Source organism: Anas platyrhynchos, chromosome 5 (genome assembly GCF_047663525.1).
Source record: "Anas platyrhynchos isolate ZD024472 breed Pekin duck chromosome 5, IASCAAS_PekinDuck_T2T, whole genome shotgun sequence".
In the NCBI taxonomy this organism is placed as follows: domain Eukaryota; kingdom Metazoa; phylum Chordata; class Aves; order Anseriformes; family Anatidae; genus Anas; species Anas platyrhynchos.
The window spans coordinates 40757739-40772813 of record NC_092591.1 but is presented as its reverse complement, the minus strand read 5'-3'; positions in this window follow the sequence as shown (position 1 = coordinate 40772813).

Below are 15075 nucleotides of genomic sequence, written 5' to 3'. Positions count from 1 at the left end.
TCTAGTTTTTCATATCCCTACACCACTGCATTGTTAGATCAGATCCAAGACAGTGAACTGGTGTAGCACCACTGGCATCTGTGTTCAGGAGCATCACACAGATTCATGGTGTCAGGATTTACCCTGTTATTCATACCTAGGGAGTGTATTTCATTCAGCCTTATTGGTCTTTTGCAGTGGTGCTGTCATGTTTTCCAAAATAAGAATCATAGAATGACTCGGGTTGGAAGAGACCTTAAAGATCATCTAGTTCCAACCAAGTTCTCTTTCACCAATTAACTGCTGAGACAGTGTGAACTGCTTCATTCCTCACCATGGTCAATTTTACTTAAAATAATAAGTTTCATGTATTAATAACATATCAGTTCTATTTTTATTTTTAAAAAGTGCTGTATCATGCTTCTTCCCTATTTTCCCCTACTATATTATTTTGGTCCAGTTATTCTCTCAGAAGTACCCAACACAAAGCTCTACTTGTTTCTTGAGAACAAACAGAAGTCTCCCCTCTCAGATGCCCAACCTGGCTGCAGGTGTTCTTGCGGCTTAGCAAGGAGAAGCCCCATGCATCCTGAGGCAGCCTGCAGCCTCAGGAAGGCCATCATAGGAAAGCCCCCTGTCACCAGGGGCTCAGCAGCAGCTGTGCTTTGCCCTGCCCTGGTGTGCAGCAGCCACAGCAAGACTTGAGAGCCCCTCACCTCGCTGGGTCAATACACAGGCACCCTGTGCCAGAGGGGACAGGGCTGTTTCTGCTGAGCCGTATGCAGCAAAAGGCAGCATCTCCTCAGTCAAAGCTTCTTTCTCACAGCATATTCTGCTGGCTGTCACTAGGGTACTAGCTTCTTTGTTTGTTTCCAGTTTCATTAATGAAGTTTTGTTATTTTCCACTGTGGTTTTTACTGTTGTCTCTCTCATCTGATTCAATTTGTTGATCTCCCCTGCTCCCTTTCCACGTGCTTTATTCCAGCATTTAAGAAACACACACATTTAGAGACACAGTCACCAGCAGGTTCACAAGTGACACCTTATGACTTTAATGAACACAAGTTATGCTTTTAAATGTTAGCCAAATGCATTACTGTACTTCCCACTGATGCACCAACAATGTTAAAACACAATGTTACGACAGACTTCCTCTGTCTAGTTAGCCTTTGTATAGCAACCCTATAAGTGATGGCTTCCTGCTTTTATAAATACTAACAGCTAAACAGCAAAGCATTTTCTGATTTCTTGGCATCATATTTCCTTCAAAGATATCAAAAAATATTTTCCTGAATTCTTTGGCAAGGTACATTTGATATGTATCAAAAACAGAGGAAAATAAAAGGAGAGGGCCCATCATAAGGATGAAACCCCAGCCTTGACAGGCCAGCGACAGAAGAACCAAAACATAACTTTAATTTGATAGTTGTAGTTCCTCTAAACATCTAGTCCTATCGCACTGAACCAGCAACAGGGTTAGCACTGACCTGGCTTGGGGTTGTAAGGTGTTTTACAGCATGTTCCCCTTGCCTACAGTCTTACTCTGATTTCTCAGTCTCTCCTCTCCGTGGTGCTTTCTCTCAGCTCTGCAGGTCCAGATTGAGAGGCAGCTTGTGAGACTTGTATACTGGCTAAATACTTTCCATTTGCCAATAATAAAAAAAAAAATGATTTTAAAACAATTTTCATTGTCTAGTTTGTTTAATCTCTCTCCATTGTTCTCACTTTAGGAAGTTCCATTTGACCACATGATTGGAGTAGTGTCATCTTCTGAAATGACCTTGATTCAGTTTATCTGCTTAAGTTGGGGAGCCAGGTCATCTCCTCTACTGTAAATCAGCACTCCTAAAGCATCTTAATCATGGATTTGCTGATTTACAGTTACTAAAGCTCTAGTGATGCAATTTAAAACCCAATGCTTGGAGAAGGAATGCAGAGCCGATACATTTCTCTTGTTTGTCTATAGCCTCTGCCAAAAGTACCCAGATGTAAATACTGCCAGGGAACTGGCAAGTTTTAGATACATTTGTGGCACAAAGTGTGCTATATGGCAGATGAGCACATGCAAGGTGCAGAGGTTTGTCATAATATAAGAAGTTATCCTTGAGCTGATAAAATTACTTGTGTGCCATTGTTCATCTAGTGAGAAGGGCATAAAATACCATTCGAATTCAATCAAAAAAGTTAAACCCACAGCTTTCAGAAATGCAACTGATTTGTTCCAAAAATAATCGTTCAAGATGCTGCATCAGGCAGTGAATATTTGGTTCATCTTTTAAAACACGTCTTGAGTCAATGAACCATCCCAAAACAAAGCTCATCAGATGACAGAAGTGCTAAATAATTTCCAAATAACTAAGTGCTGATGTTGGGCTGCTCACAAGGGAAGTGTTGCACAGGCCCACCATTCTTCTGCATTTCTAAACATATGAAAACAAACAAGATAGGTCTCTATAGGGACTAAGATATGGCTGTCCTGAACCAAGGAATGAGTGTACATACAACTGTCTTGAAATGCACTCTATCCACTTCCTCCCATATTCCCCCCATCATTACAACAAACTAACCATTTAAAAATGGAGGTTAAAACAAACTCTTGAACCTGCAGATGAATGCAGCTATAATGAAGTAGCAATACAACAGTGATGTACTTTCCTTGTGCCCCCAGATGTCAGCTGTGTCACTGAGGGATTTTAAATGTGCTTGGTTTGGATTTTTTGTTCAGCTGTTTTTTTGTTGTGGGTGGGATTAGCAAATGCTCTTAGTTTTGCAATTACAGCAAAGACAAGAAAGAAGGAAAACATTTAAGGACTTCAAGGAAAACAAAATAAAAAGTTGCCAAGAACACTAGGAGGCCAAGACAGACACAGCCAGAGGCCTGGAAATTTATTTCATCAGAAAGTCTGTTCACACGATACCTCCAGACTCAAAAGACTGTCACTGACAGCAGAGTCTGAACATAATGGCATTACAAAGCTGCAGTTAATACCAAAGACAGCCAGGAGGACTTGTACTTCTAGCCTAATGTAGGAAATGGGAAGATGAGAATTGGACCATCAGAACCTGTGCTGACCTACTAGAAATGGATTTTCTACTTGCAAAATTTACAAGTTTGTTACAGAAATTGTTTGGGCAGAGCAAATTCAGAGAGTCATGAACTGCAAGAAGAACCGTCTCTTTAAAGGGTCTGTTCTATTTCTGGCTAATCAGATGTCAAGATAAAAAAAAAAAAAAAAAAAAAAAAGCCTGGCAAGCACACTAGTAAGAAAAAGCAGATACCATTTTCCTCAGGTTCTAGACTAGTTGGAGATTTAGAGCTGGGATTTATACAGTGAAATTGTCCTAAACTGTTTCACTTAAAGAAACAGAGTTTAAGTCTTAGTGAATGCAGCTGAAGCTGTATGGATGATGCAGAATGCCTCCCTGGCTGTGCCATCTGGAACACATCACTGGTATAATCCACAACTACCATACAGTGCCATACTGCAGCTGTGCTCTTGCCAATACATGGAGGCAAGCTCTGGCCCTAATAGCAATTCCATCTGGGACAGTCTTCTAGAAACTTTCATCAAAAGTTTATAGCTTGAAGCACAAAGCCATTTAGTGTGAAACTAAGGGTGAAAAGGGTTGTTAGGCACTGGAACAGGCTGCCCAGGGAGGTGGTGGAGTCACCATCCCTGGAAGTCTTTAAAAGATGTTTAGATGTAGAGCTTAGGGATATGGTTTAGTGGGGACTGTTAGCGTTAGGTCAGAGGTTGGACTCGATGATCTTGAGGTCTCTTCCAACCTAGAAATTCTGTGTGTGTGTAAGCATCTAGTTACCTCATCTGAGACTATCAAACAATTTAGTTGCACAGAGCAATTGAAGTGGACAACTTTCATAATGAAGACACATACAAAACCATGAACTTTGTGAAGACAGATGCCTGCCTTGGACAGCTCATGTGCTAGAACTGAGAATAACGGAGTTAATAACAGCTGGATGACCCAGGTGTTCATCTTAGCTTGTTATACACTTTGGAAGGTATTTAACTTCATAGTTCATGAAGCAGATGAACTATGGTAACCATGCAGGAAGGAATCCCAGCAAACAGCAGCCAAACACAATTCTAAAAAACACCTGTTACAGAAATAACTAAAAGCCCTGATTAAATACCTGCCTGACTTCAAAATGTATTTATATTCATTCTGATATGCGCATCTTGTGCTGAGAAGTCCCAGTGAACACTAACATTTATCCTGCTACTATTATTGAAGGATTGACAATTTATTCTTCAAACATCACTAATCTAGCAACACTGAAGGTATTTATTTTTCCACTGCACCTCTGACAAAAGTAAAATCAGGAATTAAAATTAAGTTTATTGTCAAATACTGCACTGGAGAAAAGCAAAAGGGCTGTAGCACAGCTACTGAGTCCCATGTAGAGCTGTGCTTCTAAACTTCAGGGTTTTGCTTTTTTGTTTGTTTGTTAACCACTTGTTTGGATTTTAGGTTGGTTTGTTCAGTTGGTTTTTGTTTCCCACAACATTCAAAGAATGTTATGCAGCACAAACCAAAGATGTTTTCAGCTTATTTTTGTATCTTGTGAACCAAGGCACAATTTTCTCCAAAACAAGACAGTGAGGTTGCAACATACCCAATCTGAAAAGAACTACCGATAAGCAGCACACAGGTTTGAGTCTCAGAATCCTCAGTGCAATTCACTACTGTAAGCAACAGAAATAAGCCTAACACATTTAAGGTGCTAATCTCACCTCTAAGAAGCCTTATATACAGCTCTTCAAATTAATTTAGCCCTACCACTGATGTTCAGTGGAGGATATTACACATTTAATTTAGAAAGCCAGGGACTACAGTTTGAAGCGCTGTGTGACAATACATGTACTACAACAGATACCTTGTTGTCGTATCTTCCAAGAAATTAATTGAGGAATCACGAGTGGGATTTTTCTAGTGCAGTCGGCAATAGCTTAAACTTATCTCTCCTAGACATCATTTAAGCTTTGATTCCCATGAAATACATAGTAAGCCCATTGCAAAATCCTAAGTGCCTGTATGTTCTGCCCTAATAGAAGAAAATTCTTTCCAAGTACAGAAGATAGAGCACGCTCTCAGTACACTTGCATGCAAAGGCAGGTGGTTACTGCACCTTCTTGGGATCAAAAAGACACAAATGGGAGTTCAAACCCGTGGGCACAATTAACAGCCTTCATTTTCATCTGCCACAGTCATTTGGTGCAGAAAGAACTCAAACTTTATGGGCCAGAAAGTGAGAAAAAGAATGAGCACAGTCTTATTTCAGATACGTCTTCAGTCAATCTAAATCTATTCTTCACATGAAGAAAAACAAATACATATTAATGCTCTTACCACAGTGACATTGTGTAAGAAGGGGGACAGCAACTCACTCTCCTCCCATATGCATTGTTTGTATCCTTGTACTTCAAGTATAGATTGATTGACTTACCATATGTAGGTCTCCTTTTAGATTAACATATAGATAAAGCCCCACAGAAGTTTCTCTGACTTCAGGATCCTAACCAGCAAAAATGCTGGAATGAAGTGGCAGGGTGATGGTGGTACAGCCAAGGTGCTCCAGGACATGGAGATCAGCTTGTGGGGAAGTCTGACATTAAAAGTAGAGGTATTACTTGCCGCAGACACCGGTAAGATGAGCTTCTGGAACTACAATCTGCAGGAATGATGTTCTGAGTTTAGGCATCTAGATTAAATCCTTTTAGATAAGATCTTTAAGATCAGATTAACAGAGAACTAAGAAAAGAGCTGCCAAGTTATTCAAGGCGTTTTGAAGCAGGAGATCCCAAACATTGTGTTCAATAACTCCCTCACTGAAAGGCATTTGGGTCAGGGTTATCTTTTGACAGAGTAGCCCATTTCCTTCAATATTCAAATATTTGCAAGCCTCATCTCCTACTGTCCATATATTTTTTGCAGTCTTTCAGCCTTTCTAGTCTCTTTACACTGAAATGCAGTCAGTTGGAGGTCCTACACAGTGCTGAACGCTCCCAGTTCATCACCATAGCTCATTACATGAGTGGGCCTTGCTGGTTTAACAGACAGACATCAAGATCACAATGGATCTTACGTGGCATTTTCTGAGTACGCCATCTGTTCAACCTTCTGAGCTCCCCCAGACACATGCAATTCTTGTATGATACAACAGAATTAGCAGGAGGAAGACATTCACCACATAAGCAAAAAACTATAAGCTTGAAAACACTCTCCTCACTCCTCTGTAGTTTGAGAAGTGAAGTCTAGCACAGCAAAACAAAAAAAATCAGACCTACTTTTAATCTGTGAACAGCTCTCTTGATGAAATCTGTCATGTTTCTGGCTTCTTTTGTTCCTTGTGAAAAGAGCAAAAATGTTATTTTTAAGAAAGAATTTCCAAATGTTTTGTCTTTCTTAGTGTTTCTTTATGATACAGTTCATCACTGCAGGCAAATCTGTCTCATTCGTTAATTTTTCCATTGTCAAAACAACATAACCAATAGTTTATAACATCATAAATCTTGGACATCAATCATTATATAGAGATTCCACATTACGTACAGGATTGTCTGTTCCGGTATGTTTGAAAGGCCAGTCATGACTGGTTATACATTATTCTGCTGCTACAAACAGCAGAATAGTCTGTATTGAAATAGCGAGTCTATTAATGGCATATGAATTTCTGAGTTGCTTTTGTCACTGCTTGTGGTTTTCCAGATGGCAAGAAATTAATCGCTTAGTTCAAATATTTTTTAATGCTCTTTCTGCAAATTTCATATTTGATGCAGGATTTGGCAAGTCCTCTGAAGTTTAAGTTCTTAAAGATACAGCCTCCTATTCAAGCTTGAAGTCCCTATTCCACGCTACTAGAATACTGAAAATTGTTGCAGTAGGCAAGAGGAAGGAAAAACAGACATGAGAAGTGATTCATAGTTTAATTTCATATAGCCACAGTAAGCAAGAAGTACCCTCACTATCTAATAGAAGTCTTTAAAAGGATCTAATTCAGTAAATCTGTTTGTTTCAGACCTTTTTGGAAACATTTACCAATCAACTGTCATTCTTTTCTTAGGCAGAATTCACAATGATTCAGTGCTGCCAGCACTTGATACACACATTTAGGAGCCACCAGTGCTTTTTCTTTAGGATGACATGAGGAAAAAAAATGGAAGTGAGCACACAAAGCAAGAGTCCTTTTTCATTTATTTAAAATTTTGGGGGCTCTTAATGCTTGCCTTTTTTTTTTTTTTCCTCCAATTTGACCAGGAAAGTGGAGATGAGACCATTGAAATCACTGCTGCATCTGAGAGTACCATGTGACAGTTTAAAGCCTCAAAATCTGTTGATCCCATTTGTCCTGGTATGCAACTACATAAGTCTAACAACACAGAAAACAGTGTGACTATAGTGCCAAATCACCAGTATGGGGGAGATCAGAAGAACAGAGTGCTACAATCTTTTTTACTACATATAGACTTCTAAAGAACAAAGTGGTAAGTCATCTCCTGTATATTTAAATCAGATGGAGGGAGTGGAGAAAAAGAAATGGGTTTCAAGTCTTAAAGCTACATCACAGGTCATGCATCACAGGTGAGTACATACAGTCCTACATACCAGCTGCTTCAGTTCTAGTAGAACACACATTTGAGTGGCTGGCTTATCCTGAGCTCAAGTATATTCTTGAACTGCCTGGAGACACCCTTCTTTGGCCAGAGATCACATCTCATCTGACTTCTGTATTTCAAACTTCTGAAAATAACCAAGTGGAGGAGCATCCCTTAAAGCCAGAACATCAAAGGTTGCTCACTGACAACATCACACCAGGTAAGCCACAGTTCACTGACAGAAAGCTGAACCTTGTGATCCTCCCTCAACAACCCTCCCCAGCTGACCTGCTGCCTAAGGACTGGATGACAGAAAAGCTGTAACCTTCATGTTCTTTGAAAGTATTAACATGGTCATGGATTATTTCTACAGGTGGCAGCTCTTATAGCCCTGATTTTTTTTCCCTGTTGCTTCCCCACTTGTCTGCCCTGCGTAAAGATGCTTTTCCAGTGCAAGCAAGAGATCATCTCCCAGCAACACCCTGCAAGCCATGCAGCCAGAAAACACAAGGCCAGTCCACAATACCAGGCACAGCATTCCAGTTTTGTCAGAAGGAATACAGCATTTTCAAACCTCAGTGCTCTAGGCCTTCCTAGAGCATTTCTTCAACTCTCAGCTGTCTTCTTCCCCTTTACCTGGCAGGGTCTTATCAAATGTCTTCTCACTAGCCAAATAGTTTTGATAGAAGCTCTAAATCATATCATTACTAACATCCCACAGGTAGCCACTAACCTGGCTTAGCGGAAGAAAGCAGGTAACCAAGAAGAATAAGTGGATCACTGACTTTTTTGGTTTCCTGTTGACAGAGTGTCACAACTGATAAATATCACATTCCTATAACTGTCTGGGATCAAGATAGACTATTGAATGAAATATTGCAGATTAAACTCAGAAGCACAAACAATTTTTTTCCCTTCTGTTTTTAAGTAAATACTGCATGCTTTTCTCCCTCCGGTTCCCAATTCTTGCCAGGCCATGTTCCTTCATTAAGAGCTATTTGCAGTATCAGAACACGTTGCTGGGGAGATCCAAATACACAGAGTTGTTTCTTTACTACTATGCACACCACACCTAAAGAAGGTCCTTGTATCATTAATATTGCTATCCCTGATGTTGTACACATGTGGAAGAAAACCTACCAGTATAGTATTTATAAAGAAGAGAAAGCATTAACCAACCTTAACAAAAAAAGGAAAGGGAAAAATAATGTTCAGCACATGCACAGCCTTCAGAATTCAGATGAACATTCTGTGCTGCTCTTTTGCTTTGGAAAAATGTGTAAGCTATGATTTTAAATCATTTGCAAACTCCCCTGCTTTAATTTATTAACATAGGCCAACTGTATGAGAGCACTATTTTAACCTGAAACTGGAATACTAATGAAATCCCTACATGATACCAGATATGTTTAATTTCTGCTTTTATTGCACTATTATTTCAGTGGATCCCAAGAACATCTGATTGAAGTTACCTTAAAAGTTTTGAATTTAAATTAGATATGGAACCAAATAAACCCCGTTGATCACAACAACCTTGAACTCTGGGAAATTCAAATCCAGATCCAGACTTTACAGCTGGACTCCATCCCTGCTTTAAACGCAAATCAGAATCAAAGACTGTTGTGACTGCACACATCATTTACAGGAAACATTCAATTCAGAAAAAATTTATAGGTGTTCCATCCTTTGATTGTTCCCAAATTTCTACCCAACTATTCACACCAACACCTAAATTCAGACTCGTTTTCTTCCTGCTGACTGAAGCCTCAGCACATACACACATCACTGCAGAATAAACATCATGGCACTGATTTGAATCCCAAACTCTCTCAACAACTGTTTTGCATCTAAGTAATTGCACCAGCAGTAGTGGGGTTGCCTCCTTGTTTATATGGGGGAGGGGTGCAGTTGGAATCACAGCCCATGACTTTATCATACAACATGAAAAGCCTCCGGGCTATCCTCCCAGCTGGTATAAATAAGCAAAACTCTATTGGTTTCTGGGTGAATGAGATTATAATTCGAATCAGAACCATGGTGTTTGTTTATACCATAACAAAGTATCACAGAAGTGTGTATCATAAGCCTTAAAGCACTGCACTCAAGGACTGCAAAACCCAAGAATCTGAGCTTGGATTTCAGTGACTCCAGTGAAGTTATGCCTATTTATTTCAGGATAGCAGTGCTGATGTGCACCATCTGAGAATCTGGCTCTAAATCCTAGATGACAGCAGAAACCAGCTATAGGGGGAGGGGGCAGGAGTGGGAATCAAGCAAAGTACAGAGCCCTACCACTGATAATTTGGTATCAGCCATCTAAACATGCAGGCTTATTTCTCCCAAAAGCAAGAGTAGAGAATTAGAAATACAAAGAATCTTTAACAAATTTCAAGTGTGTATATTATGTTCTGTACGCTATGTTTTGCATTCTAATACAAAGGATTTTCATCCAGAGTAACACTTAACAGCTACTCTTTTTAGGTGCTTGCACAAACAGTCCCTATGATTCAGAACAAACCCATGCAAGAAAAACCCTCCAGAACAACCTGTGCCAGCCCATGCTCAGTTAGCAAAGAAAATCACCCACTCTTCAGCACACACACACAAAGAACAGCCAGCAGGAATAGACAGTACCGCTTCTATTTCTTTCTTCCAGTACCACTTGCGGTCTTCATCCCAGTGGGACATGATGCAGTATGTAAAATTGCTATGTTTCACAACAATTATGTAAGAAATCACATGTGGTATAAACAGAATGTATAACAAACAGCAGCAGTATTATATTCAAATAAACCACTGGTTATGTCAAAACTAATAACTTATTTACTGTAGTGTACTCAATAAGTTAACAAGCCCAATGAACCTAATGATTTTATTATCCACTGTTTTTGCCCTTCATTGAGACTGGAACTGATTTTTCCAGGATTCATGTTTATGCAATCCAAGCATATTGTTATTTGCTACTTTCTGCATCATCATTTTAGCATTCTTGGGAGAGAAGACGATGATGGTTCTGTCTAAATGTTAAGGGAGGGGTTATCACTGACATAGGATATTATTAGGTTTGATGCAATATTGAGAACATTCACAGTCAGAAAACAGCATCTTTCATTTTTAGAATGGAAGTAATTGTGCTTTGTGACAGTGCACACCCTTAAGATGTTATGTATCATTGCATACTTAAAAAAAAAGCAGTACACTTTTCATTGATCTTTCAATTTCGTTTTGATTTAAAATGTAGATCTTTCTCCCCATTGAAATCTTAGCATTTTTATTTTAAAATGTGTCGGAAAAAATCCATTTCAGATATATGCAGCACCATAAATTATTTTGTGGTTGAAACAGTATTCGCTTATGTCATGGGTTGAACATCCTCCTTTATTAGAATGCTATTTATTGCCACCAGCTGCAGTGCTCAGCTAAGAAAGTTCTTGACACCAGCGACTGCTTTTCAGCACCAATGCTTCCGGCTGCTAACAGGGGCTTCTCTTTCCAAACACAGCCACCCCTCTTAAACTGTTCCTTCTGGTACACAGACAGCTCCTGTCATTGTTACCCAGTACAGGAGCCAGAGAAAAGGGATCAGATCTGAACCCACTGCTAGATGATCTCTTTAGCCATAAATCTCCTACAGCTTTAAGAGGCCCTGCCAAATACCACTAGCTTGAAAGCTGTCAAACAAATTCAGGAAATTTACCAATCGGTAATTTGGAGGGGCACGGGGGAGGCTGGCCAAAATTAAGATGCAAATTTAGCTTGCGAGCAAAGAACACTTTACATAATTAGCCTCAGATTTGGAAAAAAAAAAACAGAACTCCTATAGCCATCAGCTATGTACTCACTGGCCTCTATTTTATTAGGCTTCAGAGCAAGCAGAAGCCATACTGTAATAGCCTTTTTACTCTTCCTCTTCAGGGCTATCACTACTCTTGCACAAACAGATAGCACTGCTATTTTCTTCTGCTTGTGCCAGTCAAGAGAACTGAGCAGGAGGAGAGAAGTGGTGGTGTCACCACAGGTCCCAGTGGACAGCAAGAGTGCCCTGCAAGGTAAATCATCAGTGGCAGCACACATGCAGCTCCTGTGTATGGTATCAATGCAACACCAGGGTTTATACTTGCATACATGCCTTCCTCACAGCCGAACCCCCCAAAAAGCATTGTATATAATTGGGCTTGACTAAGCAGCAGTGACAGGAGGTGGCTGAACTCTTTTAGCATAGAAAGAATTCCTTTCCTGTTTCAGAAGAGAAACACTCCATAGGTCAGAGAGGAAGGCTTCTCTGCCATATAGCACAGGCAAGCCTGTTACGCAGATGCCTGAAGCACTGCAATCTAGAATCTTTGGGGGGGGGGGGAAAACTAGGGGAGGGGCAGGCCCTGAGCATTCATCAACACAATTTTCCCCTTTTCTACTTCTTTTATTTAATCAAGTATACTTTTTTTGTGTGTACACGCATATCTTAAAATCCTAAGACATTCAAACTAGAGTCTTTGCAGAGTTTGCTTGCCAATTATCTTGTATGGCCAACTCTTTCTTGGTTTTTTATTCACCATGAAAGCTAATAAAAGTGGTTCTTCTACTAATTTTTACAGTTTAGAAAAGTAGTAATCACTCTTCTGCCCACAATGTAATTATTTTACATATTCAGAGGGTATAACAGACATCTGAGCCATAAATAATTCCAGCTTTTAATGTCTGCACTTCTTTTCTTGCCCCTACAAATAACCCAAACAGTTGTTAGCAAGTTACTTTCTGGCTTCATACCTAAGAACTGGACAAATACATTTTTCCTTAAAAAATGACTCAAAAATAAACTGGCACAACAATTTGTCTATAACCATTAAGTGTAACTCAACAGCTTTCATAAAATACTTTACAGAAGTTCCTTTTCTTTGTGTTGATATTCTCCTTGGGCCAGAGTCTGGGCCTTACTCTGCCCTACACACTATTCTGGTACAAAGCCTATCCACTTCCCCATCACTGGAGGAGGTCTGTTCCATTACACTGATCCTGTTCTAGCCTCTTCCTTGCTGGAAGTGAAAGACCAGAGATTTGATAAAGTACAGTCATGATGAAGAGGGCTCTTAAACAGCTCCTCTCCCCTATTCCAGCTGGGTTTCTGCCAATTCAAATGGATGAGTGAGGGCCAACAGACATATTAGTGCAACCCTGTATTTAAGGCTAAATTATCCCCTGGATGACCCTAGAGTCAATTTACGGGTGCAGAGACTAATGTACAATAGAGTTCAGAAAGCCTCCACAGTCCAGCTTTGGAAATGCCTTGACACATGCCACTGGATACCTCAGAGGGCAGAGGGAGGAATATATATGTGCTCATATTTCATGTTTGTGCAGCATCCTATTTTGCAACTTTAAAAAACATTTTTACCCTTTTGTGACAAAGTAAGAAAAGCTACTCTGATTTCCCATTATACCAATCAAATGGAAGTCTACTTATTCTAATTCTTACTACTGCTTAAAACACTAATTTAAGTCTGCAGACAAGTTGTCCCCTAAGGATTCAGTAGCTCAGCAATAACTCTTCCTTGACCTTCCAGGTGCAAGAAGTATCTGGTTGCACGGTGCACAAGCATGCACCATATTAGCAATAGTGACCAGCAGCCCCCGACTTTCTTTTCCTTAAGGGTCTTGCCACATGAAGACGCCAACTTCCCCATAATTTCCTGTGTTGGGGGTTAAGGAAGCCAACAGAAAGAAAAACTATGTATTAGCATGCATTCCCCGTTCCTTTCACAGGTCTGGTATCTTAAAGGAATGGGCAGAAGAGCTGTCCAAGATGCAGAGCACATACCATGTGTGTTTAGTTGGCTGCCATGATACATGGCAGTAAACTCAGCAGGATACTGCTCTTGCTTTGCTGGAAGTTCTGGAAATTTTTTGTAATCCTTCCTCAGTGTAGAGTAACCATCCTCAGTATTTGATGGGGATTAATCCTATTTGCTGTTCTGTAGAAATGTTCACAGCTACCCACAGCTTTCCTTGCTAAGTAGCGGCTGCCCATGTGGACATATAGCTTTAGTGTTTTATTACTTAACTAACATGCAATCACAGCCCTAAAAGCAGGTGCCTGCACCTGCTGTGCAGAAGCATGAATGATACTCAGGACTCCAGTGAGGCAAAGCAAGTAGTTGTGGAGTGACTTTTATGTCACTAACTAAAGGAGAGCCAGGTCTCACTAACAACCTGCAGAGCAGATTTACATCCTGATCCCCTCAAGTATCTGAGTAAATGCAGATGATAGGATGAAAGGCTGCTGCAGGTGTTTCCCCACCTGCAGCTGGGAACAGTGGCAACCAGGACTGTACTACACTTTTTGCTTCCTGGAACACAATTTCCACCAGCAGTGGGAATCAAGGATGGCACCCAATTGCTACATAAGACAACTTCTGTCCCATTCACATCACTATATCAATTTCACCAGATATTTCTATTAAAACCTTACAGCAACCCCAACACCAGTTTGGGTATTGAACAATATACAGATATAAAGTAGCGACACATTCAGCTATCTTATAAAGGTCATTTTTATGCTAGTGTTTCCAAAAGCAGAGAAGTAGGGCAAGCTTTTCAAACTTGGCTGCCTGAAGCAATCTAACTGTCTATCTGAGAAGCTCAACTGAGCAGTCTAATTTCTGGATACAAGCATTCAAACTTCCCATCAAGTTACTGTCAGAGACTCTCCAGAATCTTTTGCACTGGCTTATATTTAGTGCAGACCTAAAAGCAAAGCACAGGTGCAATTTAAAGCCAGTGGCCAAAATTTCAATAGTAACACAGAAGGGATGTACTTCACGCTTGGGTCACCTAACCTGAAACAGGCAATGGGCCAAGTTTCCAGAAATGCTCAGGATGTTCCTTGAAAATTTTTAAGCATTATCTGAGTGCTCTAACAACAGAAAAGCAGTGAAGCAAGACAAGTTCCTGCTTATAGTAACTGCCTTTGATCAAGCTTGTTCCATTGCTTTGTGACAAGTATGTGAACATGGCAGACAGAGTGGTCAAATGCTGTTGAAGCCTCAAGGTTACAGAAATGCCAATAAAGGCAGGAGTAGTCCAAGATTAATACCACCCAAACCAAATAAAAGAACATAATATCCAGGTAGGACTCTCATGGTATGGAAGCTCACATAAAAAAAAAAAAAAGCTTCAAATCACATGAGAATAAGTAAAAAATCTGAAAGACTTGATGCAGTTGGATAAGCATCTCTCAACTAAAATCAAAGAACAATTGGTGAAAGAGATATCACTCTGAAAATTAAGCCAGGTTTCTGTAAGTTAATGAAAACTAGAAGAAAAAGCAAGGAAAAAATTGAATCTCAAATTTGTGTCTATTCAGAAGAAACAGTTCAACGGTATGGAAATATTCTTCCACACTGTAGAATCTAAACCAAGTTTTCCACCCATGTGAACTAATAAACTTGCATGCTCAGGCCATCTGGACAACTGCCTGTGT